Source organism: Felis catus, chromosome B1 (assembly GCF_018350175.1).
Source record: "Felis catus isolate Fca126 chromosome B1, F.catus_Fca126_mat1.0, whole genome shotgun sequence".
Classification (NCBI taxonomy): domain Eukaryota; kingdom Metazoa; phylum Chordata; class Mammalia; order Carnivora; family Felidae; genus Felis; species Felis catus.
The window spans coordinates 17,234,000-17,260,936 of NC_058371.1; the positions used below are offsets into that span (position 1 = coordinate 17,234,000).

Consider the following 26,937-nt stretch of genomic DNA (forward strand, 5'->3'; position numbering starts at 1 on the left):
TATTACTTACCTACTTACTTAGTTATTTAGCATGGAACTTGTCTCTACCTGACATTTATGGCACACGTTTTTGGCTTATTTGCCGTCTTTCTGTCTGACGATACTGCAAATGCTGTAAGGCAAGAATTTGTGTTCTGTTGACTGATGCATGCCCCAAACCTGAAGAAAGTCCAGGTCTCGAGTGGGTATTCACGTTGAAAAATTTGTGGTGAAAAATGTTTATCCATGTTGAAAATCCCCATTGAAAAAGGACCATGACAGTGACCGAACATGGGACAGGCAGATTGTGAGAGTTATGAGTAGTTGATACCAGAGGACGTAAGTCTCGGGGACAGAGAGGTGCATCTGGTCTAAGATTAAGGGTAGAGGAAGTCTCTTAGGCAGTTAAGATGAGACTACACTCTTTTTTTTTCTCTCTCAGCTTTTAACTTCTTCATTCAAAGCTGATTGTGTTAAAATAGGACTATTTCTGCTTGTTTCAAGTTAATTACCCATATGGTAGAAATCACGTACCAAAATGGGTTTGAGGCAAACCAACTCATGCCAAATTCACAAAGGAAACTGAAAAACTTGGATCTGTCGGGCAGATTCAGGATAAAAAATGGATCAGAATATGGAGAAAAATAGAAATACTTGGAAACATTTTTGGGGGAGCAGAGCTACCTTGTTTTTCTCAAGTGGAGTGAACCCTAGTGAAGAGGGTTTTCCATGAGATCAGCCAGGGAGCACTGACATGTATTCTCTCCAGTACGGAGGCACAAAGGATTGGTGTCCGACTCCTATGCAGGGTACACAGAGGGTGAGAAATATGTCCACCATAGGCAGCTACATGGGTGTTTTCTTCTTCCAGAACTTACTGGTGCGAGGGATGCTTCTGGGTACCAAATGTGAACTTCTAGCCCACCAGAAAAAAGTGAAGAGATGGAGTATTCTGAACTTTGTCTAGGAGAATTTCTACAAAAGTGTGAGAAGACCTCAATATTGAGATTCCGTTAAGGATAGGGCACCAAAGAAGTTGAAGTTGAAGGGACATCAGGAGTGACTGAAAGAAAGAAGTGTTGCAAATACCAAGGGAATTTCTTCTGGGGGGAACACTTGTGGAGACTCCCAAGCAGTCTTAAAAATGACCATTGGAGTCAGATTTAACCATCGGTCAGTGCAGGGCTCATGAAACCACAGAGATTAAAAAAAAGTGTCTTATCATCTTATCTCTGTCCCCAACACCTTAACTTGCCTTCTTTGACCTTAGCAGCCACAAACCACTAGACAGTGGGAAAGCAAGTGAGAGGGGAGGGAAAACGTAAGCCAACCAGCTTCCATTCTCTAAATTCTCTGCATTAACCAGAGGCCAGTAGTCACCTATTTCTAGCCTGAGCATGGGGAAAAACAAGTTCTGTCTTTAAATGGAAATGTAAAAACGTAGAATTCTCTTTCCTTGTCTTCCTGAATAATTCAGTGTTATAGATGAGATTTTAGTTAATATGGGGGATTGATCAAGTAAGTAAACATAATAAGGATCATTGGAGCCAGGATTCTCATTGCCAGAGAAAGGAGTTAAAAATACGGAAAGGAAGAAAACTAAAATAAAATGCATGATGTTGGATTGGGACTGGAGATAATCGAACTCATGGTTCAGGCAGACAGATCAATTAAATATAAATGTGTGTATATATACCCAGGTCATGATCTATGCACACATCTATGTGTGTGTGTGTTTATATATGTACACATTAACACGTATGGATATATATACATGTATATATGTGTAAAAGTATTAATATGTATTTATATACTTATAAGTATGTGTGTATGTGTGTGTATGTATATATACTTATACATATATGTATACGTGTGTGTGTATATATATCTCCTAGATCTGTCCATTGGGATCAATGGACACCCTAGCACCATTGAGGACACCTAACATCCAGATCTCGCTTCTAAATAACATTCTCCAATAATAGACACCAGACCTCCGTAGACAAATGGCTGATTCCCAGATTGGGCCCAAGTAGGAGATAAGCCTGGAACATTTTGTTGTACCGGAAGATAAGGAAGTAGTCAGAAAATGATGCAGACATACCAAAAACAAAAAACAAAAAAAACCAAAATGGAGACCTTTTTCATTTCCTCCTTGCCCAACTGGGGGCAATGAACGCTGATATAAATAATAGTAGCAATGAGTGAAATAGAAAACCATGAGTTCATCCAAATGTAAGCAAAAATGACCATATTGACAATTTGATATCAGGAATGTGGTATTTATACGGTTTCAAAGTACTTTCCCACAAAATACTTAATCTTACAAAGAGCAATTAATCAAGTGCTCAAACGAACATCATTAATTATAGACAAATTGAAATATCATGCCACCTGATGGGCTGCAGTGGGAACACAGCATCACATCTGCAGTAGTTTTTTCAGAGGGCATGGCTTGAACCCAAGCTTGAAGAGACAGCACAAACCCCATACAAGGGCCACAGCAAAGCAAATCTTCAAGGGAGGGCACTTTTGGGATGAGCACTGTGTGTCACATGTAAGAGATGAGTCACCGGGTTTTTCTTCTGAAGCCAAGGCTACACTGTATGTTAACTAACTTGAAAATAAATTCTATTTTTAAAAATTTTTTTAATGTTTATATTTGAGACAGCATGAACAGGGGAGGGTCAGAGAGAGAGCGAGACACAGAATCCGAAGCAGGCTCCAGGCTCTGAGCTGTCAGCACAGAACCCGATGCGGGGCTCGAACTCACAGACCGTGAGATCATGACCTGAGCCGAAGTCGGACGCTCAACCGACTGAGCCACCCAGATGCCCCGAAAATAAATTTTAAAAAACATGTTAAAGGTATGAGAGTCACGGAAAGATTAAGGAATTATTCCAAACTTAAAGACGAAAAGACATGAAACATAATTCTGAACCAGAGCATTTAAAAAATTTATTTATTATTATTGAGAGAGAGAGAGAGAGAGAGAGAGAGAGAGAGAGAGAGAGAGCGTGCACATGAATGGGGGAAGGGGCAGAGAGAGGGGGTGGATAGAGGATCAAAGCAGGCTCTGTGCTGACAGCAGAGAGCCCGATGTGGGGCTCGAACTCAACAATTGTATGATCATGACCTGGGTCAAAGTGGAAGCTTAAATGACTGAGCCACCCAGGTGCCCCTGAATGAGATCATTTTGCTAAAAATAAAATATATTGAAAACAACTGAATAAACTTGAATGGGACCCGAGGATAAGATGAGAGTACTGTTTCAGTGTCAGCTTCCTGGTTTTCATGAAGATGTTGTAGTTACAGGAGAGTATCCTTGTTTGTAGGAAATACTGACTGAAGTACACACAGGTGATGGGGAATTAGGCCATCAAGTTCCCAAATGGTTCAAGAAAGTTCATGAAACATACCAAATAAAATTTTAAAAAAATATTGTATTTTCAGTAATTCTGCAAACGTGATTGTTTCTTAAAAAAATGAGAACACTTTGTACTTTAAGTAATAAAGTTTTCTTTTACCTGCTGTCCACTTCAAATGAAAAATCTAAACTTCTGGACATTCAAATTACTGCATTAGAATAGACAACTCATGGGGTGCCCGGGTGGCTCAATCAGTTGGGCATCTAACTTCAGCTCAGGTCATGATCTCGTGGTTCGTGAGTTCGAGCCCCGCGTCACGCTCTGTGCTGACAGCTCAGAGCCTGAAGCCTGCTTCAGATGCTGTCTCCCCTCTCTCTCTCTGCCCCTTCCTCACTCACACTGTCTGTCTCTCTGTCTCTCTCTCTCTCTTTCTCAAAAAATAAACATTAAAAAAGATTAGAATAGCAACCTCATGAGGGTTGCCATGATTTTTCTTCCAATAATAGAGGAATTATATCTTATTTTGGATAAAGCTTAATACAGCAGAAGAATTAATAATAATAAAGCTGAAATTTGATTACAATTCATGATTTTCAGTATACCCATTGTAAAACCACGTATCCCTTCCTTTAATTAATATTTAGGCCTTGTTCTAGAAAATGTGCTAATTGTAGATGTTACAAAGATGAGTAGATGGGAGCACAGTGGGGAGACCTATGTGCAAACGCTGGCAACACAGTGCTGCGAGTCATTTTAGAGACATGAAAAAAAATTACAGTTGGAAGCCAAAGGAGAGAAAAATGAACTCTAAATGGGTAATCAAGAATGATTTCACCAAAAAGATGACATTTTGAGCTGGGTCTTGTGGACTGAACAGAAGTTTGCCAGGAAGGCCTGATGATGTTTGGAGCATTGGTGAATGATGAAATTTTAAGCAATTTGGGCGAAGACTTGGTCCTTTGGAAGGGCTTTGAGTGGGTGGAAGGATGGAGAACAAAGAAAGGTCTAGTTGGGCTGGAGGGCAGTTTAAAATGAACGGAATGGGGGGCGCCTGGGTGGCTCAGTCGGTTGAGTGGCCGACTTCGGCTCAGGTCATGATCTCGCGGTCCGTGAGTTCGAGCCCCGTGTCGGGCTCTCTGCTGACAGCTCAGAGCCTGGAGCCTGTTTCAGATTCTGTGTCTCCCTCTCTCTGATCCTACCCCCGTTCATGCTCTGTCTTTCTCTGTCTCAAAAATAAATATACGTTAAAAAAAAATTTAGGGGCGCCTGGGTGGCGCAGTCGGTTAAGCGTCCGACTTCAGCCAGGTCACGATCTCGCGGTCCGTGAGTTCGAGCCCCACGTCAGGCTCTGGGCTGATGGCTCAGAGCCTGGAGCCTGCTTCTGATTCTGTGTCTCCCTCTCTCTCTGCCCCTCCCCTGTTCATGCTCTGTCTCTCTCTGTCCCAAAAATAAATAAACGTTGAAAAAAAAATTTTTTTTAAAAATTTAAAAAAATAAAAAATAAAATGAACAGAATGGTAGTAAGGAGCAGGGGTTGGTTTGCGGGGGGGGGGGGGGGGGGAGGGCGGGGAGATTTGATTCTTAAGGATACCTCAATACGGGTCCTACCTACTTGTTTCCAAGACACTTTGTCCTTCGTGTTTGAAAAATGATCCCTGATTTTTAATGCAAATACCTCTCATTTATGTGTGTTCTCTAAGGTTGTGGCAGACTGTTCACAGTACTGGTGGTGTGTTGGAGACGAGGTTTATTTTTCTTGAGTGCAGATAGGACTCCTGGGGCTGTGGTTAGGGGTGTTGGAGAACTGCCGTTTGTTCTGCCAAATCACTGCTTGAATAAAAGTTAACATTATCTCCCAGGAATTATTAAACACTTTCTTAAACTCCTATTACGGGAGGTCACGTGGGAATTTTTAAAAAAAATCTTTTTGTTCGTGCCGTTTAGTTAAATATCCCAGGAAACAGATTTAATTTTTTGTTCTCCTGAATTAGAGCTAAGATTATACATTTATATAAAAACGCAGAATTTCTATATAACCTCAACTAAAAAGCTTTGAGTTTTGTCTTGTTTTTGTTGTGGGGAGTTCGAATTATTTAGCTGGTTCTTTGGTCAGATGCCCACGTATAGACAAAGAGTATGAAAGGAATTGAAAAGCAGAGTAAATAACTGAACCCCAAAAGAACCAAACAGAAGGATTTGTGACAACGCAGATTTCTTCCAATATTTCCCCCTTTTTGTGTCCTTTAGTGGGCATCATAAACATGGCATCTTAGTTATATAGGTAAAGGTCCTGAAAATAAGATAAACACGAGAAACGTTTAAAATACTAAGCACTGTGACAATGTAGAAATAGACGCTCGTACGAGAGACTCTTTTCCGTTAGTTACATAATCATTTTAATATGGGAATCTCAGAAAACTAATTTTTCCGACATGCAATATTTTAAGATTATCTGGATATTTAGATAATTATCCTTCAGTTTTTAATATTCGCATTAAAATGAAGTATACATGGGGAAAATTTACTGTGGCCACAGTTGCATTGATCAATTTATTTAAATGTTTATCTTTTATCGATGGTTTGATTTGTGGTGCTTTGCTTTTGAGGGAGCACACGGTCTTTGGATTGGAGCAACACGAGTTTCTGCAGATCGACCTCATGGTCGGTACCACTAGCAGAATTGGAATAAGATTCTCGTGCACTCCAGGGCACAAAACGGACACAATATGAACCTTCTGTGAACCTTGTACACAATAAACGATTTCACTCTTTAAGAAAGACGGAGCCCCTGCCCTTGAGCCTGACAAGTAGAAGGCGACTGAGGTGGAAGTAGAAGGTGATTGAGGTGTGGTGTGGGACCTTTTCAGCTTTCGAAGCACCTGCTATCTGAGACTCTGAGAAGTTTTTTTGGCTGACACAATTGGGTATCCCTGAATAGACAGAAAAGCATATTCCAAAAGTCTCTCTCTGTAGACAACTGGGGTGATTGAGGGAAGGAGTCAGCCATCCAAGCTAACTTCACTAGGAGCTAAACTCAGAATGGAAACCATGAAAGAAACTCCCCAGAGATAGCCATGGGTTTCAAACTTTTCCATACGAAATGCCATGTCCTAATTTGTTCAAGAGAGTGGGTGAGAGATACTCTAAATAACGTTGCTATGATTTTCCACCCTTGGGACAAAAAAGAAAGAAAAAAAATTGTGTTATAGTATTAAAGATGTTTACTTTTCTAAGGAGACGTGAATTGGAAAAAAAATTGAAGTGCTATAAAAACACTAAACCGGGATCAGCCAGGCTTCCGATGAGAGTTTAAGCTTTAGAGTAAATAAACCAATTTATAATTCTCCGCAAATTGAATCAAGGAACTTTGGGGTCTGTGACCTGGTGAACCGCAGGCTGTTGGTCTGAAGGGAAATCCAGGAGAACAAAACCATAAAAACAGGGCCCCTATGACGCTCTGGGCCATGGCAGTTTGCGGTCTGTATATGTCTGCTTGAAGAATCTAGCTTTGGTCCTCTCAGTCTACGCGTCCCCCTAGATTGAATACTAGGGTTAATCCAGGGCCACACACCCCTAGAAGGTGTGGTCAAGAAGGAGCTATATCTCCACACCCATCTAGAAAGGCACACAAATGGAGAAAGCCATGGGTTCATTTTCTTCTATGCCACTCCTTTAATGTCTAGGTGTTCTTGTGTCGTTGGGTTTTCCCCCATGGGTGGGGTGTAGAGAGAGAGAGCACTTAAGCAGTTTTCAATGCAGGCACAGTATGGACTTGTTGTGAACCTGCTACACACTATCCAATTTCAGGCTCTAAGATATACTAAGAAAGACAAAAGCCACCACCCCTGAGCCTGACCAGTAGAAGGTGACCATGGTGGAACACTATGTGACCAGTGCCACCAAAGACGTCTTGCCTGATGGGGGGCTAGATCTTGGCAACACAAGAAATTTCCTGCGTGTTTCAGGGATGGCTTACACCGTTCAAGGATTCCACAAAGGTTACATCTTTGAGAGAAGGAATAACTTTATCATGCTATAGTCGCAAAATTAAAGTTAATTGCATCAGCACCAAGGACCGAAAATAAGATGTTGTTATAAATACACATTTTACTTCAAGCGTATGGCATAGGCCTCTGCTGTCAGGAAGGAACCAAAATGAAAGTGACTTCAGTTAAAATGTTTAAAAGTGACTTTAATTCGTTGTTTGCTGTGGCACGTAGCAACGGCTAATTATCTGGAGATCTTGACAGTGAGCCGTGAACTGCAAATTCCAACTTTAAAAAAGGAAAGGAACATAGCATCCTGGATTTGTACTCAGAGTTCTGTTGGGATTTGAGGTCGTCAGTGAATGAGAAATAAAATTAGGGTCCTTATGTGATCCAGTGATGATGATGATGTGCCATGGACTGAGGGCTGTGACTAACTGATCACTCTGACCCTGAAGAAAGGCATGAAGGGAGAAGAAGTGAAACAGCCGGGGGGGGGGGTAGGAAAAGATGAATGTATTTCACCCCCACTATGTTCTGACTCAGTTGAGAGAATCCGGAAGATGGAGATAAAGTCAGCTTTTGTCACTAATAGAGCTTTTGAGAATATGGCTCAATCCTGAGGTCACAATAACTCTCTATACGTGAACCCTGTTGCTACAGTGAGAATGTGTCTCCTCCAAAGTCCCAGGTTAAAGCCCTAACCCCTCAGTTGGGGCCTTTATATATGATATGTTTTTGATTTGTGGTTACCGTAAGGTTTATATATAGCATCTTAGGCATAAAGCACTTAAGTTGGTGGTTGCTTAAGTTGGAATCCATTCCAAAAGCACTAAAATTTTACTCCTCTCCCCATGCTTTATGCACATGAAGTCTTGCTTTACATTCTTTTATTTTATAAATCCTTTCACTGAGTTTTAATAAATAGAATCCATTTTCTTGCTCTTGTGCTATAATTTCCATAATGGTTTCATAACTGATTAAACCTTCTATTACATGTCTGCATTTACCTGCGAATATTTTTCCTTTCGTGTGTTTCTCACTCCTGACCGTTGCATTGCCTTTTCTTTCCAGTCAAAGAATTTCCTTCAGTGTTTCTTGTAAGGTTGGTTTAGTGGTGATGAACATCTTTAACTTTTGTTCGTCCCAGAAACTCTCTCTCTCCTTCTATTCTGAGTGATAACCTTCCTGTGTTGAGCTTCTTGGTTGTGGGTTTCTTCCTTTCAACGCTTTAAATCTATCATGCTGCTCCTTCTGGCCTACAAAGTTTCTGTTGAAAAACCAGCTGATAGACGTATGGAGTTTCCCTTACATGTAACTTAATTACCATGTGTCTTGGCACAGACCTTTTTGAGTTAATTTTGTTCGGGGGCTGTCTGTGCTTCCTAGACCTGGGTATCTGTTGCCTTCCTCAAATTGGGGAAGTTTTCAGCTACTATTTTATCAAATAGCTTTTCTGCCACCTTCTCTATCTTTTCTCCTTTTTGAATCCCTGTAATGGGAATGCTATGACACTTGAATATGTCATAGAGTTCCTTTAACTTATTCTTTTGTTCTTCTTCCTTTTTGCTGTTTAGCTTGGTTGCTTTCCATTGCTCTGTCTTCGAGACCACTGATTTCATTCTTCCTCCTCTAATAGGCTATTGACTCCCTCCAGTATATTTTTAATTTCAATTATTGAAGTTTTTTTTTTAATCTCTGGTTCGTTTTTGTTTTATTTTTTTTACATTTGCTGTCTCGTTGAAATTCTCATTAAGATCTCAACTCTTTTTTCAAATCCATTGAGTATCTTTATGATCATTACTTTTAATTTTTCATCATTCATCGTTTATCTCTCTTTCATTTAACTTTTTTTTTGCAGTGTTTTTGTCCTATTCTTTGATTTGAGACATATTCCTCTGTCTCCTCATTCTCTCTAAACTTCTGTGTTTCTGTGTATTAGGAAAATCAGCTCTATCTCCTGATTTTGCAAGTAGTGGCCTTATGAAGAAGAGCTCCTGTGGAACTTTGTAGTGCAATGTCCCTGTTTTCCCGAACCAGACGTTTCAGGGTGTCACTTAAGTGAGTGGTGTGCACCCTACTGTGGTGTCTGAGCCACGGTTGCCTTCAGCCTAGTCAGCTGCAATGGCTCACTTTGCCTGTTATGAGTGCCCTACGCAGGATTTGGTCCCTGTGCTGCTGGGGGCCCATCTGAGGCCCCTGCAGGCTTGTACCTGGGTGGCATCAGCAGTCAGAACAGATGTCGCCTTTGGCCCATCTGCTGGGACTCTGGTAACACTGAACTGCAGATTGTTATCCCTGCATTGTCCCCTTAAAGGCTTTTGTTGATGGGCAGAGCCAGACCTGCCTCCTGCCACTAGTCTGTCCCCTGGGGCTACAGTCTTACTAATTGGCAGGGCACCCTGTGCTGGTGGCTGTAAGGTTTGGCTGCTGGGACTGGAGGGGCACCGGTATACATAGTCATCCTCCCTTCTCCCCAGGGCAAGAGTCACTTTGGAATGGTGCCTGCCATGCTGAGGTTGCTTTGGAAGGTCTCCTGTGGAGTGGGGTGACTTAGATGGGGTGGACCCACAGGAGAACACAAAAACAGGGTGCACAGTGCTAGCGAGGTAGGTAGAGAGTGTTTGTGCTGGGTCCGCTGGTGTCCTGCTATCTAGGTGGGACAGGGACTGGTGGCTGGGAGTGGCACCTGCCACATGCTTTGCTATTGGAGAGGTTTCTTAAACCCCCTGCCCCTCCAGTGTACATCCTGACATTAGCAAATAAATCTTCGCCCCAGGTGCTTTCCAAACTGCTGCTTCTATGCTGTATCTTGGTCGGGTTATTTGTCATGCTTGCTCTTTAATGGCGGGGACTCAGTTTTCTATTGCCCTCTGCTCTCCTGGAGCTAAGTTCCATTGATTTTTTTAAATACTAGAGTTAAGACCCACTGACAAAAGACCCACTGGTAAAAACTCATGAAGTTCAGTTCCCCTGGTTTTCAAAGCCAAATGTTTGGGGACTCATCTTGCCAGTGCAGGTTCTCCACATCTGAGATGCCTGACGTGGGTTATGATCTTCTCGCTTCTCCATGCATGTGGTGTCCCTCTCATCTGTGGCTAGTCTTGCCAGGAATTTGGTTCCCGACCCCCCTTTCTACCTCTCCACCCTTCCTACCCTTTTAATGAGGCCTCCTCTCTATGATTAACTATGGGAAGTGTGTTTTGATAGTCTTGAGGTCATTTTCAGAGTTGATTGCACTGATGTGGCTATAATGTCAGTGTATCCATGGGAGAAGGTGTGTTCGGGATCCTTATTCTCTGCCATCTTCCCAGTAGTCTGAGGACAGAAGGGGAAATCTGTCCTCATGGAAACCAAAAAATTGGGGAAGAAATCTCCTCTGGCCTTCCTCAAGAGTTCTTTCAGGATTTTTGGATATATAGTTTTTAATTTAAGAGAGCCCAAGTAACCTAATAATAGCATTAGAGTCACCTGTAAAATGTTATGTATTTCAGTGGTTCTCAAAATCTTACAGTATCTTGGCATCATCGTGATGTCACTGTAATGACCCTAGGTGTTTGGGTTTTCCTCCAGACTCCTGCTTCCTCCTCTGCCAGCAGGACACCCAGGCACTTAAAAACCCAACCCATAATACCCAAAGCTTTGTGTCCCCATCCCTGCACCCTAGGAATGCAGAATTAAGACAGATACAGTCCTTGTCCTTAGGCCTCAAGAAGAGATAGACAAGTAGGCAAATAAATTACAATGAGATGCAGTGACAAGCGAGGTGTGGAAAATGTACAAGAAAAGCTGGTGGCTACAGTTTAATAGGTGCTTTGTTTGGATATCGATCATCTCCAATCTGGAGGAACCTGCAAGGAAATGTATCAGTTAAGGGGCAGGACTTAATCCTTCTTGCTGGCTTTCAGTTGCGTTCAATCATTATGGAACCCCAGCAGGAGATGATGGAAGGAGGCTGAGATATTTTTCCCCTGGCTCACCTGACAGGCCATAGCAGTGGCTCTAACCAGAGCCTGTGGCTCCTAACATGTGGGCTCTCCAGTGAGCAGCACTGCTCCTTGTTCTTGTCCCATCAGGACTAGGGGTGGTAAGGGTTCCACCTGGGATACTGAACTGACTATGCACCCTGCCCATACCTATGTAAGTGGTTTCGTTATTAAGCTGTCCTCAAATTACCTGACTTGTGTGTGCCCACTGTTTCATGATTTGCACAAGATGCAATGGCTTTGAAGAAAATTCTGGAATCGATCATGGAGAGCTCTTAGGAAATATTGCATCGCCAATGCTCTTGATAGCACAGAAACTGATATCCTTCTGTCTGTGAATATCACAGACATTAGTGAACCTCGGTGGTCGATTCAAATGAATTGTCTCTGTATGTCAGTCTCTGGCAATAATAAACCATAGTTTCGTTGACCTGTTTCTCTTTCGAATGCCTAATAGCGATAGATGATTTTTAAAAAATTTTGTGGCAATAAATCTACCTATTTCAGGAGGTAGGAAATAAAAAGCTTAGGTGACCAGGAAGTATTGAATCACAATGTAATTGGCAGCAGATATTCTTTTTTTAATGAAATATAAAATAATAGCAAATCATAAAATCAGTGCCATTTTAGAGTCAATAAAATGCGATAGTGGTTCAGGTGTGAATCCTACCTGGCCTGATGTGAACCCTGTGTTCTCTGCTTGCTTTTTTGCACCGTGTTGCATACTTTCAGGAGTCTTTATGTTTCTACCAATTTAGAATTGATTCATTTTCATGGCGCCTGGGTGGCTCAGTCGGTTAAGCGTCCAACGTCGGCTCAGGTCATGATCTCGCGGTTCGTGAGCTCAAGCCCTGCATCAGGCTGTGTGTTGACATCTTGGAGCCTGCTTCGGATTCTGTGTCTCCCTTCCCTCGCACGTGCGCTTGCTCTCTCTCAAACAACCATTAAAAAATATTTATTTTCGATGCATCTCAAACATAGCATACGGTTTTGTTTCACGACCACATTAAGTTTGCCAATACATAAGTTTAATGATGATGACAAACGCTTTTGTCTTACTTCCTTTTGTCATCTCTTGGTTGACCGAGATTCACTCTCCAGTCATTTCCTAAAATGAAAACGGTATAGGAAAATAGTATTCCTATAAAAGTATACGAAAGACTGTTCCTGTATTTCTGCATGTTGAGGGTTGCTTTACTAACCTTTTTGCACCAAAGGACCGTTTGCCTTATGCTTTTCTTCCTTTCGAAATCTTGAGTGTTGCTTTGCTGTATTTAGTTGAATCCTGCCTAGGAAAGCAGAGGCCAGTCTTTGACCCTCCTTACAAGGATCTCTTGTTTTCCTTTGTTTGGGCCTTGCTGTCCCCAAATTCTTGATCCTTAAAGTGCAGTAATACTCCTAGAATACATTTTGGTGCTGACCATTCCAGTTTGATATTCCCTTACACAGAGTAAGCTTTTTAATATATTTATTCTCATTTGTGGTTGCTTTTAATTTCGAAATGTGTTCTTGAATTAAAATTTGAGGGGTGCCTGGGTGGCTCAGTCGGTTAAGCTTCCAACTTCGACTCAGGTCATGATCTCACGCCTTGTGGGTTTGAGCCCCACATCAGGCCCTGTGCTGACAGCTCAGAGCCTGGAGCCTGCTTCGTACTCTGGGTCTCGCTTTCTGTGCCCCTCCCCAGCTCCACTGTGTCTCTCTCACACAAATACATATTAAAAAATAAATAAAAACTAAATAAAATGTGAATAAATATTTTATTCAATTTTGTTTTCTTCTTCAGGATTCCAATTCTTTATTAGAACTCTTTTATTGGGTTTGTGTAGCTGTTCTTCTTGATCTTTTAAATTCTTTCCTTTAAAAAAATTTAATGTTTATTTTGAGCGAGAAAGAGAGGAGGGCAGAGAGAGAGAGGAAGACAAAGAACATGAAGCAGCCTCCAGGCTCTGAGCTGTCAGCACAGAGCCTGACACAGGGCTTGAACTCATGAACCGGGAGATTATGACCTGAGCCAAAGTCGGTGTTTAACTGACTGAGCCACCCAGGTGCCCCTAAATTCTTTCTTAATCCTCCTTTTATTTCGTTCACTTATCTCATCTGGCATCTGTATCCATTAATGCACTATCTTCAATTTCTTTTCTTTTTTTTTTTTTTTAGTTTATTTATTTTGAGAGAGATAGCACAAGTTTGGGGGGGGTTGCTGAAAGAGAAGGAGACAAAGGATAAGAAGCGGGCTCTTTGCTGACAGCAGCCATCCAGATATGGGGCTCGAACTCACAAATTGTGAGATCATGACCTGAGCTGAAGTCAGACGCTTAACCAACTGAGCCACCCAGGCTCCCTCACTGTCTTCAATTTCCATTCTTCCTAGTGCTCCTTCCAATTTCATTTTTTCTTTCTTTCTTTTTTTTTTTAAATCTGAGTTCTTCAAGCTCATACTTTATTTGTTATTATTTAATCATTAATTCCTCAGGTTGTCAAACTTCTGAATGGTGATCTTCCAACATAGAGCTTATTCACCAAGATCTTTTAAATCAGGGTAAAATGTTCTGTCACTCTTTCTTGTCCGCACCGTGGGAACATTTCTTTTGATAGGTATTATTTCTCTGTTTGTAAGTTTTACAGCCTTTTCAAATTGTGTCTTACAGTTTTACGTATCATTGATTTCCCAGTTCCTGGTTATTGTTTTCTCGCTTTACCTCCATCATTGAATGAGTTTGGGTTCATGGAAATTTTTCCCTGTAAGAGAAGAGTCCAAGGAACCTTCCATATTTTTTAATATGAAAGATTCTGTCCTTCTCTGCTGCCAGGGAGACACATAGATTTCCACAGTGTAGCCAGCCTGTTGTTACATTTCTTCTTTTGCAGCTCATTTCCTCCACCTCTTTGAAACAAACCAGGTTCAAGAAGCCTTCCGCCTCCAACCCCGGTTTCTCCGCAGAGTGTTACTAACAAGGAATCCAGTTGCATATTTTAGTTGAGGGAACCCTTTGCAGAAAGTGTACTTTGCCTGCCATTTCCTGAGCTCCGCCCACTTGGGTCACCTGTAAGTCTTCACGCTTTTCCTCTTCACGTTTGCCTGGCTGCGTCTGTCATATCTCAGTGACCTTCGACATACGGTACATGCATTTTAGACTTCTAGGGATTACATTCATCTAGTTTTGCTTACAAGGGAGAGTTTTCTTTTATGATTTCCAGAAGAGAAGAGGAAAGATGATGACTTACGCAGCCGTGCTCAGACCAAAAATCTCCTTAGAAATGTTTGAATTTGTATTTATTGAAAATGTCATTTTCTGTGGCAGTCAAGCTTTTGGTTAGTACCCTCTCCTGCTAGAGGACAGTTTTTGAAGAGCTGGTTTTCACAACCAGTTGCAACTGTTTCTGGGATGGTGCAAATATTAGGGTAATATTCAGTTTAATTCAATGTTAAATCATTCAGAGGGTGGAAAATGCCTGTACCCTTGCCTAAAAAATTAACAAAGGCAAAAATACGGTGTTCAGACACTACAAAATCCACAGAAATTTTCCATCTCATTTGATACCGGTGGATGGAATCTATTATCTATTACACAAGGTTTTCAGGCCCTCGCCTCCCCCACCTCCACAAATCTTTTCCGGTTTTTGCTGCAGGGCATGGAATCCTGAGGGCCAGCCTGCCATTGTGGATGCCTTTCTCTGCTTAAAACATCTCCACACTCCCAGGAAAGGGTCTTCACTAAGCACAATGTGGCCCCTCTCTGCATGTATACATACATTAAAGAGAATACCCAGAAAGGACAAATTAAGCACATGGCAAATTAAAAAGGAAGGAAGGAAGGAAGGAAGGAAGGAAGGAAGGAGGGAGGAAAGGAAGGAAGGAGGGAGGAAAGGAAGGAAGGAGGGAGGAAAGGAAGGAGGAAAGGAAGGAGGAAAGGAAGGAGGAAAGAAAAGAGAAAGAAAGAAAGAAAGAAAGAAAGAAAGAAAGAAAGAAAGAAAGAAAGAAAGAAAGAAAGAAAGAAAGAAAGAAAGAAAGAAAGAAAGGGAAATTATGGCCTAACTCTACCTTCAATTTCGCTGTTGTGTAAGAAAGAGAAGTATTTTGTTTCACTGTAAAGTTGAAACGCATCTAATAAGAAAGAAAACGAAGGCTCCACAAAAGCTATGATGATTTCTCTTCCAGAAAGGGCTTCAAATGCATTGCTATTTACCTGGACATAATTAGTCCTTCAAAGTAAGAGATGATATCTAAGCCATTTCAGGTTTGTTCTGACCTCCCAACCTATGATTTAGGTGTTTACTTGGGATCTATTCTGTTGATCCCATTAAAATCTCTGCAAATGAGCAGAACACTGTGCCTTTTAAATTTGTTGTATGCTTTCTTTTCAGATTGAAAATTTTCAAATTAGAAGCACATTAAATGGTTGAGATTAGAACACCAACATGAGCTGGAGAAAAATAGATGGTTCTTTCTGAAATGAAAAAAAAAAAAATCAGGACTATGTCTTCCTTTTTCCTTATAACAAAAAAGGGACTTTTCCGCATTGAAGCAAAATGTTTGCCTTGACAATTTCTTGGGCACTGTTTTAAAACTCTCCAGATTTAGCCACTTGTTCCGTTCCTATACAGAACCCCAAAAAAGGAGCAGACTACTTGGAGCAGTGGTGGTTGGCCTTCCTATAAAGTTGTTTAATTTAACAACAACAACAACAAAAGGCAAGTCGTCGTCTTCTCAGTCAATAGAAGGCTAGGTTTGGGGCTTTGTTGTATTTATTTCTACTACCTCAGCCAACTTTGGTTCTGGCCAGAATAATCTGCTTGTGTTTATCCCAGATTTAATGAGATCCGCTAACATTTTACTTCAATAGTCCAGCTGCGTGTGGAGTAAAACTGTGTTTCTCAGGAGAAAAGAATCCATTGTTAAAGACTCAGATCTTGGGCGCCTGGGTGGCGCAGTCGGTTAAGCGTCCGACTTCAGCCAGGTCACGATCTCGCGGTCCGTGAGTTCGAGCCCCGCGTCGGGCTCTGGGCTGATGGCTCAGAGCTTGGAGCCTGTTTCCGATTCTGTGTCTCCCTCTCTCTCTGCCCCTCCCCCGTTCATGCTCTGTCTCTCTCTGTCCCAAAATATAAATAAACGTTGAAAAAAAAATTAAAAAAAAAAAGACTCAGATCTAGTCAGTCTTAGTGACTTTAAAATCAGATTTATTCTGTAGAACGGCACATGGCAGAAGTAGAGTTTCAAATATTTGATTTTGAAATGTTAATGAATTTTCACCTGTCGACTGAGATATTTTTTTAGACATGGAGTTTGTGCCCTTAAAAAATCTAAATGGCAATACAATTTTAAGGAAAGAAAAGTGGAACTTTTGATTATGTAAGGAGTGCTGTTTTACGGTTGATGTCTTCAGGAATCAATTTCTAACGTTTTTATAAGTATTGTACAGCTGAAACATGGCCCAATTGGATTCATCAAGTCATGGATGAATTTTCCGCGAATGAGAGGTTCAACTGTTCCGTGTTCCTGCCACCCCCTCTTTGCCTTTCTAGAGCTCAGCCTAATCTGTAGGATAGAAGGATAGGACAGATGGACCATCAGTGACTAATTTCTGTTCAAATATCTAGGTGATTGGTATTGGAGAGAAAAATGTTTCAAAGTCAGCTGACTTTTTCCAACTTCTATCCACATAGTTTGGCATAGCATAGACTTGATATATTATTTTTCCACATTTTATGGTTGTACCTTGGTCCTGAAGACTTTATTCAACTATTTCCCCTGAGAAATACTTGGAGAAGCAAATGTTAGTGCAAAAGATGCAGTAATGTGTAGTACTTTGTTTTTAAAGTCAAAACTTAGCCAAAACATGGTTTACAGATGGTGAAGAGCTGACTCACTACATTTTTGGTTTGAAGAAATAGTGTCTCACCTAAGTAACCTCAGGAAGGGCAATATCATAAAGACATAGGAGGATTAGACAACTGTTCTTTCCATCTCCCTCTGTCTCAGGAGCCGTGTAATCCCTTGCAAAGTGTGCCTATAACTGCTCTCCCCTTTCTCAGCTGGCTTTACACCAGCCTCTACTGGCACCCGTGACTCCACTTTATCATAGCTAATTGGCCCAATTTCAGGTTACTGGAAGAGGAATGTGATTTAGCTAGTTTACCTGTTCAACCTGGCTTTGCATCCCTAACAAACCTATGGATTTGCTGCCTGTGGCAAAATACAGGGGGTTGCAAATTCTTTTCTACTACCACTAACAGAGGAGTCTAACTTAATTCCCCCTTAACACTGGCCTTGCAGTAGTGATCTGCTTGATAAATGGAATATAGAAGTGACCTGCAAGGAGAACTTCTACAGTGAGGTCAAAAGAAGCCTTAGAGCTTCTACCCGGGTCTTTGGTAGAACAGCAGTCCCTCTTGGAGCCTGGAGTTGCTGTGTTGACCACCTTGCTTGGCAGACATGCATAAAAGCTCTGAGACCACATAGAAAGTATTTAAGAGAACGATTATTATTTTAAGCCACTGAATTTTAAGGTAGTTTCTTATGCAGCAATAAATAACTAAAACACCTCTGCTTCAATCAGCTGTGACTCAAATAAAACAAATACTCAGATGAAACAAATTTAAGACTACCCCCAACAAGCCCAGTGGGTGGCAGGTTCCTTGTACAGAAAAAATGAATGTCGTCCCGAGTTTTAATTGAAATCCCTAGGTTAATTGCTCGCCTTAATTTCCCTCGAGGATATAACAAGGAGGAACAGGATTAAGTTACAGCCAGACTCTGGTGGGATTTAGATAAAAAATACAGAGGCACATCTAGATGAAGCTACGGACGTCACTTGCTAGGCTGGAGCTTAATCACCGTAGAAAGGATAACCGTAGTTGAAAGAGATATGCACTCAGTTGATGTAAAGATAATTAGATCTAAAAGTTTAGACGTGTGTGTGTCGATCTCTTTCAAGAACATCGGAAAAAGAGAAATGTAATATATTTTAATAATGCCTCAGTTTTTTGAGTCTTGGCCTAAATGCATTTTGCAGGTAGCATTTGAAAGCAAAAGATACGCATGTGAAAATAAGTTATGTGTGGATATTCTTGGAGAAAAAACTTAAGCTTAGAAACCAATTACATAGTCATTACTTCTCATAATCCATGGTGGTTAAAGACCACTCTTTGCTTGCAAACACTGTAAATTTCAGCCTTTGTTCTACATATTTCTCCAGCAATCGCCATAAGCATCTTTGTAGTGTGATTATTGTCAGGTATATTCTGACTCGCTCTAAAAGGTTGACTCTCTCCATTCATTTTATGGATACAGAATAAAAAACTTGATATCACCAAGAAATTTCTGTGACTTATAAAAAACTACTAAAACGTGAAAAGGAGACCCTTTGATCCTTGTTAAATGTCTTCTCTGTTTTTCCATTGGACAAACTGGGACACATGTGTTAATTATAATTAATTCCAAATGTCCTGATCTTCAGTTAATATTTTTTTTTAACTATTGTGACTATGTGTCAGATCCCTTATTAGACCACAAGCCCAGAGGCAAGTCTTTTTTATAAGTGGCCAGAGAGATAGAAACCGTACAGGCTCTATTCATTTTTCTAATTAACACTTCGGTGCTCTCTAAGTACCTGTAACTGACACTTGGTATTTTTACTGTCTGACATCTTTTTATTTTATTTCTTTCAAAATAGCTTTTGTTGTTCTCTGTGTGTGTGTGTGTGTGTGTGCATGTGTGTGCGTGTGTGTGCATGTGTGTGTTTCTTTTTATATATATTATTTATTGTCAAGTTAGCTAACATACAGTGTATACAGTGTGCTCTTGGCTTCAGGAGTAGATTCCGGTGGTTCCTCACTTACATACAACACCCAGTGCTCATCCCAACAAGTGCCCTCCTCCATGCCCACCACCCATTTTCCTCACCCACAGTTTGTTCTCTGTATTTAAAAGTCTCTTACAGGTTGCCTCCCTCTGTGTGTGTGTATGTGTAAACACGCATCTTCTTTTTTTTTTTTTTCAACGTTTATTTATTTTTGGGACAGAGAGAGACAGAGCATGAACGGGGGAGGGGCAGAGAGAGAGGGAGACACAGAATCGGAAGCAGGCTCCAGGCTCTGAGCCATCAGCCCAGAGCCTGACGCGGGGCTTGAACTCACGGACCATGAGATCATGACCTGGCTGAAGTCGGACGCTTAACCGACTGCGCCACCCAGGCGCCCCAACACGCATCTTCTTTATCCACTCATCAGTTGATGAACATTTGGGCTCTTTCTATAATTTGGCTATTGTTGATTGCACTACTACAAACATTGGAGTACATGTGTCCCTATGAATCAGCATTCTTTATTTGATCCGTGAGATTTGAATGGACAGAAGACCCACGTCCAACTCCAAGGGTGAAATATTATGGGCTTCAGTGAATCACCAAATCCTCTCTTTGGCCAAAGAGATTTTCTTAGAGCTGGGCAAATAACCTTATAAAAAGTAAGGTGGTATGACCCGGGGGTTCTGTTAAAATAAAGGCTTTTTCTCTGGTTTGCAGGAGCTCCTGAAAGGCACCTTCTTTCTTCTCTTGGACATGACGTTGGAGATCTGAAATACAGTAACCATTTTGCCACCAGGAAGGGACATCATTGGTCTGCAAGGGGTCTTGTGTAAAGCAGAAAGAACAGCTTAGTGAGACAAACACAACTGGGTCCTTGGTGATTAACTTGAGCCACTGGATGAAGCCTCGCTTCAGGTATAGTTTCAGATTCTGCTTTTATATGAACCAGTAAGTTGTCTTACAACAGAGGTGCATTAATTTTATTTCGGTTTATGTGTTGCAACTAAGAGATTTCTAACTGATACAGTGTCTTCTGTTTTGCCATAGCATCTCTAAATGATTTAGAGATAAACCTCAAGTTCTGTTAGGGCAGGGATTTTTGTCTGTTTTGTTCACTGCTAAGCTGTATTGCCTTGAACACCGCCTGGTAATATCAGATGCTTAGCAGATATTTGTTGATGGGGCATACAAATTTAGTTCAAGCTCTAAGAAGATCTATGTTGTCAATAACACATACCTAATGAAAGAACTTAAGTTCTATTATTCCTAAGGGACACACATAAAATTAGAAACAGCTAAAAATGCTTAAGTATGTCTTTTTTTTTTAATTTTTTTTTTAACATGTATTTATTTTTGAGACAGAGAGAGACAGAGCATGAACAGGGGAGGGGCAGAGAGAGAAGGAGACACAGAATCGGAAGCAGGCTCCAGGCTCCGAGCCACCAGCCCAGAGCCTGACGCGGGGCTCGAACTCACGGACCGCGAGATCGTGACCTGGCTGAAGTCGGACGCTTAACCGACTGCGCCACCCAGGTGCCCCTTAAGTATGTTTTTTTTAAGTAAAATTGTTGGGGTGCCTGGGTGGCTTAGTTGGTTAAGCATCTGACTTGGGCTCGGGTCGTGATCTCGCTGTTCGTGAGTTCAAGCCCACATTGGGCTCTGTGCTGACAGTTCCCAGCCTGCTTTGGAACCTCTGTCTCCTCCTCTCTGTGCCCTCCCTCACTCATGTGTGCTCACTCTCGCTGTCTAGCATGCGCTCTCTCTCTCTCTCTCTCAAAAAAACACAAACATTTATTTAAAAAATGTTGAGGGGCGCCTGGGTGGCGCAGTCGGTTAAGCATCCGACTTCAGCCAGGTCACGATCTCGCGGTCCGGGAGTTCGAGCCCCACGTCAGGCTCTGGGCTGATGGCTCAGAGCCTGGAGCCTGTTTCCGATTCTGTCTCTCCCTCTCTCTCTGCCCCTCCCCCGTTCATCCTCTGTCTCTCTCTGTCCCAAAAATAAATAAACGTTGAAAAAAAAATGTTGAAATAAAATTCTTGATGGGTTTCAGCCAGTGGTGTTCTGGAATTGGCTTGAACTACAGGAGAATGGGTTATATACATCTCTTTCCAACTCTACGTCTGCTGGTTACACTTGGGGAGCTTGAAATTATCGTGGGAGTATCCATACTACAGTAATCAGCACACACTAGAAACGAGTCATTTTATTCACCCCCAGAATGCCAGTTTACTGTTCTTTCCTCTAGACCAACCTTTTAGTGCAATGAGCATTTTCTTTTATAAAAATAAGTTTTAAATTTTAGAGTTAAAAGGAAACTTTGAAGTTTTTCTACTTGCGTATCCTAAGTAGACAGAGGAGTCTGAGTTTCAGGCTAAGTCACCGAGGAGATAGCATACCTGGGCACCTTATTTGTGTGGGTAAATCAGGTGATACCCCTTTTATGGAATTTTTACCCATATCTAATATGTTGTTGTTTTCTTTCCAGAGGTAAAGAGAAGCAAGTGTCAAACCAAAAGTATTTGGAGTTTATGTAGTCTTTATAGCTTTATTTGGCATGTTTGATCAGTGGTGACTTTGTACTAGTCAACAAAATCTACCTAATGACATTATTTCTAATATTATTAAATTTTCTTCCTAAGTTGGATACTGTAATCAAGACAACAATATTTAGACCTTAACTCTTGAGACTGAGTCTTTGGAAAAAAAAAAAAAAGCCAATGGGGACACCTGGGTAGCTCAGTCAGTTAAGTGTCCAACTTTGGCTCAGGTCATGATCACGGTCTGTGGGTTCAAGCCCTGCGTCAGGCTCTGTGCTGACATCTCAGAGTCTGGAGCCTGCTTCGGATTCTGTGTCTCCCTCTCTCTCACTCTGCCCCTCCCCAACTCCTGCTCTGTCTGTCTCTTTCTCTAAATTAAATATACATTAAAAAATTTTTTCATAAAAAAAAAAATTAGCGAAGTTGAGAGGGACCTGGATGGCTCAGTCAGTTAAGCATCCGACTTCAGCTCAGGTCATGATCTCATGGTTCGTGGGTTCGAGCCCCGCATAGGGCTCTGTGCTGACAGCTCAGAGCCTGGGGCCTGCTTCGGGTTCTGTGTCTCCCTCTCTCTCTGCCCTTCCTCTGCTCGTGCTCTGTCTCTGTCTCTTTCTCTCAAAAATAATAAAGACTAAAAAATTTTTTTAATTAAAAAATGAACTTAGCCAAGTTGAATAACACTTTGAAAAACGCTTCATACTTTAACATCCATTGGTTCCAAGTGATTCCCTTCCACAGAAAATCCAGTACATAGACTGTTACGGAGACTAAAGATAGGTCTGTTGAAGGCGAGCAGACATAGGCCAGATAACCCATTATAGAATTTCCAGGTGGAGTCTCTCAGAAACGGACTACTTAGGAAGCTGTAACTTAGAAAAGCGATATTGTCACTAGTGTTAACGTAATTGTTCAAATCCCGATGAGATGTATGCTTGCTGGCTTGTTAACAACCCCCATTGCTATATATTAACTCTAAACAGATGTAGGAGATGTTAATTTTGGATACATAGACCAACAACTTATTCATTTTGTCAACAATTATTTATTAGATGCCAAATGGTCACTGTCTTCAGATAACTGAATTTAGGAGGAGGAACTCACTATTTAAGACATGCTAAGACAGTAGTGAATTAACAAAATAAACTGATTCAATGAAAGAGTAGAGTTCATCAAGGCCAGTGTATTTAATGAAGTGTTCATGGAGACGGCGGGTTTGATACTTCGAGAGTATGTATGCCACTTCGAGAGTATGTATGCCACGTTTAAGTGGGGGAGACTATGTAACATATTCCCTGGGAGCTGAGAGCCCAAAGAGCATACATATCTTCTCTGGGAAAGTGAGCCTATCAATCTGAATACCATAGAAGCTTCCTCTGGGGGAAAAAAAGACAGAGGGTATAAAAAAATATATGGGACCCAGTTCTGAAGTCTATCTAGATATATCAGCTAAAGAGCTGGATGGCCTCTGTATCCGTGTTATATTTTCTCCTGTAATGCACAAACTTGACAAATTTTCTTTGATAGAAAGCTTTCCAAGTGTTTGTACCTAGTTTCAACATTTTTTTTTAAAAAAATCTTTACTGTTTTTGCCTTAGTCACAAAAAGCAAGTTTAGACATCTCAACATTGTGCCCTTTTTGTAGAAAGGAAATAAGGCAGAAAAGTTAACACCACTGGCTGAGTCCAATCCATTAAACACAGAACTCTAACGCAGAGTATGTAACATTTTCGTAACACAGAAATCTGCCCAGCTCTTGTCAGTGGAACTGTTTTGGATTGATTCAGGCCAGCCATCCAAGCATTGAGGGAAGGGGGGGGGGGGGGGGAAGTACTGAATTAACAAATGGCAGAACCAAGAAAACAGCGGAGATTTTTTTTTTTTAACTCAAATTGCAAGAAACAGTTTGTGGAATAAAGACAAATTGGAACTCTAGAAACATGTCATGATGGTTCTAGATAAGGATAGTAAAGCTCAATGGCTATGCACTTGGTCCGATTACCAAAAGAAGTTGAAGTTAACGAGACGAGCTGTAATAAGTAGATAGCAGGCCCTCTGTCTCTTCCCAGGTTCCCCGGGGCTGGCAATGGATTTTCTATGGCCTTTTTGGTGGTTAGCTAAGTAAACGCTTTAGAGCGTAAAACTTATTTGACTTAGGTGCTGTTTATTCCTTGCAACGAGTATGTGGTAGGCATCATGGCTCCCAATTGGTAAATGAGAAAACTGAAACCAGTCAGAAGGCGGTGGTAGAGACAAGACTTAAAATAAGCTTTGTGGGGGCGCCTGGGTGGCTCAGTCAGTTAAGCATCTGACTTCGGCTCAGGTCCTGATCTCGCGGTCCGTGAGTTCGAGCCCCAGGTCAGGCTCTGTGCTGACAGCTCAGAGCCTGGAGCCTGTTTCAGATTCTGTGTCTCCCTCTCTTTCTGACCCTGCCCCGTTCATGCTGTCTCTCCCTGTCTCAAAAAAGTGAGGACACTTTCTAATGCCAAACTGTTACAAAGACTTTCTAGGTAAAGATAGTGTAGAAACAGGATTTGTTTTTCTTTTTTAAAAACTCTTACTCCAAACAACGAAGAAAAAATGAATAAAAAATTCAATTATCAATGAAATAAGGAGACGGATGATAACCCTGAACCCTACGTTTTGATGGATACTGCCACTAACTGTTCAGAAATCTGAAATGGAGGGGGCCGGCGGTAGCCTTCGTTCTTCAAAGCTCATTAAAGAACAGATTTTTTTCAAAAGCCCACTGTGTAGGTGATTGTCAAGGAGGGCAGGAGAGTCAAACAAGGAGGGAAACAGTGGTCACCCGAGGCTAAGAGCACGCCATGCACCTCCTGAACGTTGAAAAGGAAGAGAAAATGTTTCCAGAGTTAGCAATGGCAGACGAAAATTCAGAAAGCTTTATTTGATAGGAATATTTTCTTGAGTGATACGCTGTTGATTAACAGACATCAAAACCCTAAAGTTGTTAGTAGTTACAGCTCAGTTTATAAAGCAAGAATGAGTAAGTATATTGTTTGGGTTTTTTTCCCAGCAATTTTATACCGGAGACTCCCTGTCCTCTCCATTGCATGAGCTTCCTGGTTTGTAGCTGATTGGCTAGGAAGCTGTAAGGTCACCCAGATGTGAAGGAAGCTTACGCTTTGTTTAAGGTCAGAGTCGGCATTTCAGGGAAATCAGTACAATTTTACCCTTCGATGATGTGACTGGGAGTGTTTGGTCTAGGGGCATATTCAAATGTGGCCTGCACGTTGGTTTTTGTTTAACACCAACAAAAAGAAAATGACAGATTTGGCCAAGTGTTACGGAGGTAATCTAATCCACCCCAACGTGTTTGACGTCACTTCCCCTCCTGACTGCCCTCCTCTCCGTTCCTGCCTTTGGTTTCTGACCGTTGGTTTAGTAAATGATTTAGTACCTGAATAGCGAACAATAAATAATTTAAAAAACGAACCATGGGGGGCGCCTGGGGGGCGCAGTCGGTTAAGCGTCCAACTTCAGCCAGGTCACGATCTCGCGGTCCATGAGTTCGAGCCCTGCGTCGGGCTCTGGGCTGATGGCTCAGAGCCTGGAGCCTGTTTCCGATTCTGTGTCTCCCTCTCTCTCTGCCCCTCGCCCGTTCATGCTCTGTCTCTCTCTGTCCCAAAAATAAATAAAAACGTTGAAAAAAAATTAAAAAAAAAAAAAAAAAAAAAACGAACCATGGGATCTGTCTCAAAGGTTTAAAAAAGGAAAGGAATGAAGCCAAAAGCAAATGAAGAAAATACCACACAAAAGGAATTCATCAAGGAAACAGAAGAAGAATTCAAACAGCTTGCTATTCTTCCAGAGACCTTTCTCTCCCTCTTTCTCTTTCTCTCCCTCTCGGCATCTACAAAGTTATAAAGGCTTAAATAGATAATAAAAGACGAGAGGATTCAATGAAATAGTGGCAGGACTCAGGTAATAAAGAGAAGCAAAATGTAAAAGCATTATAAAGATCAAAGCGATATAAGAAGAAACAAAAACAGAATAAAAAATGCAGAGAAATAGTGAACAAGCCTAATGAAATAATATGCAAGAAAATGAAAAAGAAAAAAACTACAAAAATGATTAGTAAGAGATATACACAAGGGGTTTGAATATAGCTTAAGGCATGTTCCTGAAGAATTGTCCCATTCAAAATGCTAATAGCACCTGCTCTGAGAAATGCTGGAGGTGACCTATAGCTTCAAGCCTGAAATCAGACTGCCTGTACGTGTACATGTGTGTTCTGACCCTCATCATTGCCACTTGCCTCCAAATTTAAAATGTAAAAGGAGAGAGTCAGAGGTGTATCTATTTGATGATCTCTATTCTCTTTGTGGATTTGCATATGATACCTACTAAGACGGTGTGTGGAACAGGAGGTTTGAAAATAGTATAAAAGTCTTAGTCTCATCGTTTGGGAGAAGGAGAAATAAATTCAATATTTTATCATATTTATTGAGGGTTCAGGAACGTGAGTTAATTTGCAGCGACCACAGTCTGCATTATTTTGTGATCGTGATTTTTACCAGTAGTTCTTCATATCCTGGGGGGAGGAGTGAAGTAGTTGAAGGTTAAATTGATCTGAGGTCGTTTTATAGGACACATGAGAAAAAAGGACAAAAGAGAAGGCAGTTGGAAAGAGAAGAAGTTAAAGACAAACACATTGAGAGAAAAGGAAATGGCAGAGAAGTCAGATATTGAATCACTAATCTACTGTCCAATGAATTAAGATTTTTAGTAGCGTTGTTGGTACTGTGGGTTTTCACTCTGCTTCTGATTGGTCCCTCATTATCGAAGGAAACTCTTTTTATACTCACTCAGCAAGCCCTTGTTGAATATCGAAAAGCATGGGGTTAGGCCCTTCCTCATTCTCCCCATCTTTTGTTTTTTACATTTTTTGGAATGTTTATTTTTTGAGGGGGGGGGCGGGGAAGGCAGAGAGAGAGAGAGGGAGACACAGAATCTGAAACAGGCTCCAGGCTCTGAGCTGTCAGCACAGAGCCCGATGCGGGGCTCGAACTCGGGAAGAGCGAGATCGTAACCTGAGCTGAAGTTGGCGCTTAACTGACAGAGCCACCCAGGCGCCCTCTGCCCCATTCTCCCCACTTTAAATGAGGAGACACCCAAACCACTTCATTTCCAAACCTGACCGCTCTGTGATCTTTGTCACATGGTCATATTCCCCCGTGGGCTGAGTTCATGAACGCTTTCTCCTTTTTTATCATGAGGTCTTTTACACATAGGACCACGCTCAGGTCTTCGCATC

At 41.4% G+C, this 26,937-nt stretch overlaps 1 long non-coding RNA gene across 3 annotated transcripts in view; it reads left to right on the plus strand.

The window, feature by feature from the left end:
- LOC123384774 overlaps positions 1–26,937 on the plus strand; it is a 128,050-nt gene that overhangs the window by 17,125 nt on the left and 83,988 nt on the right. For all 3 annotated transcript variants that reach the window (XR_006596298.1, XR_006596299.1, XR_006596300.1), the window contains exon 2: positions 19,842–20,039. This is a non-coding gene — a long non-coding RNA (uncharacterized LOC123384774). The remainder of the gene's footprint in view (positions 1–19,841; positions 20,040–26,937) is intronic.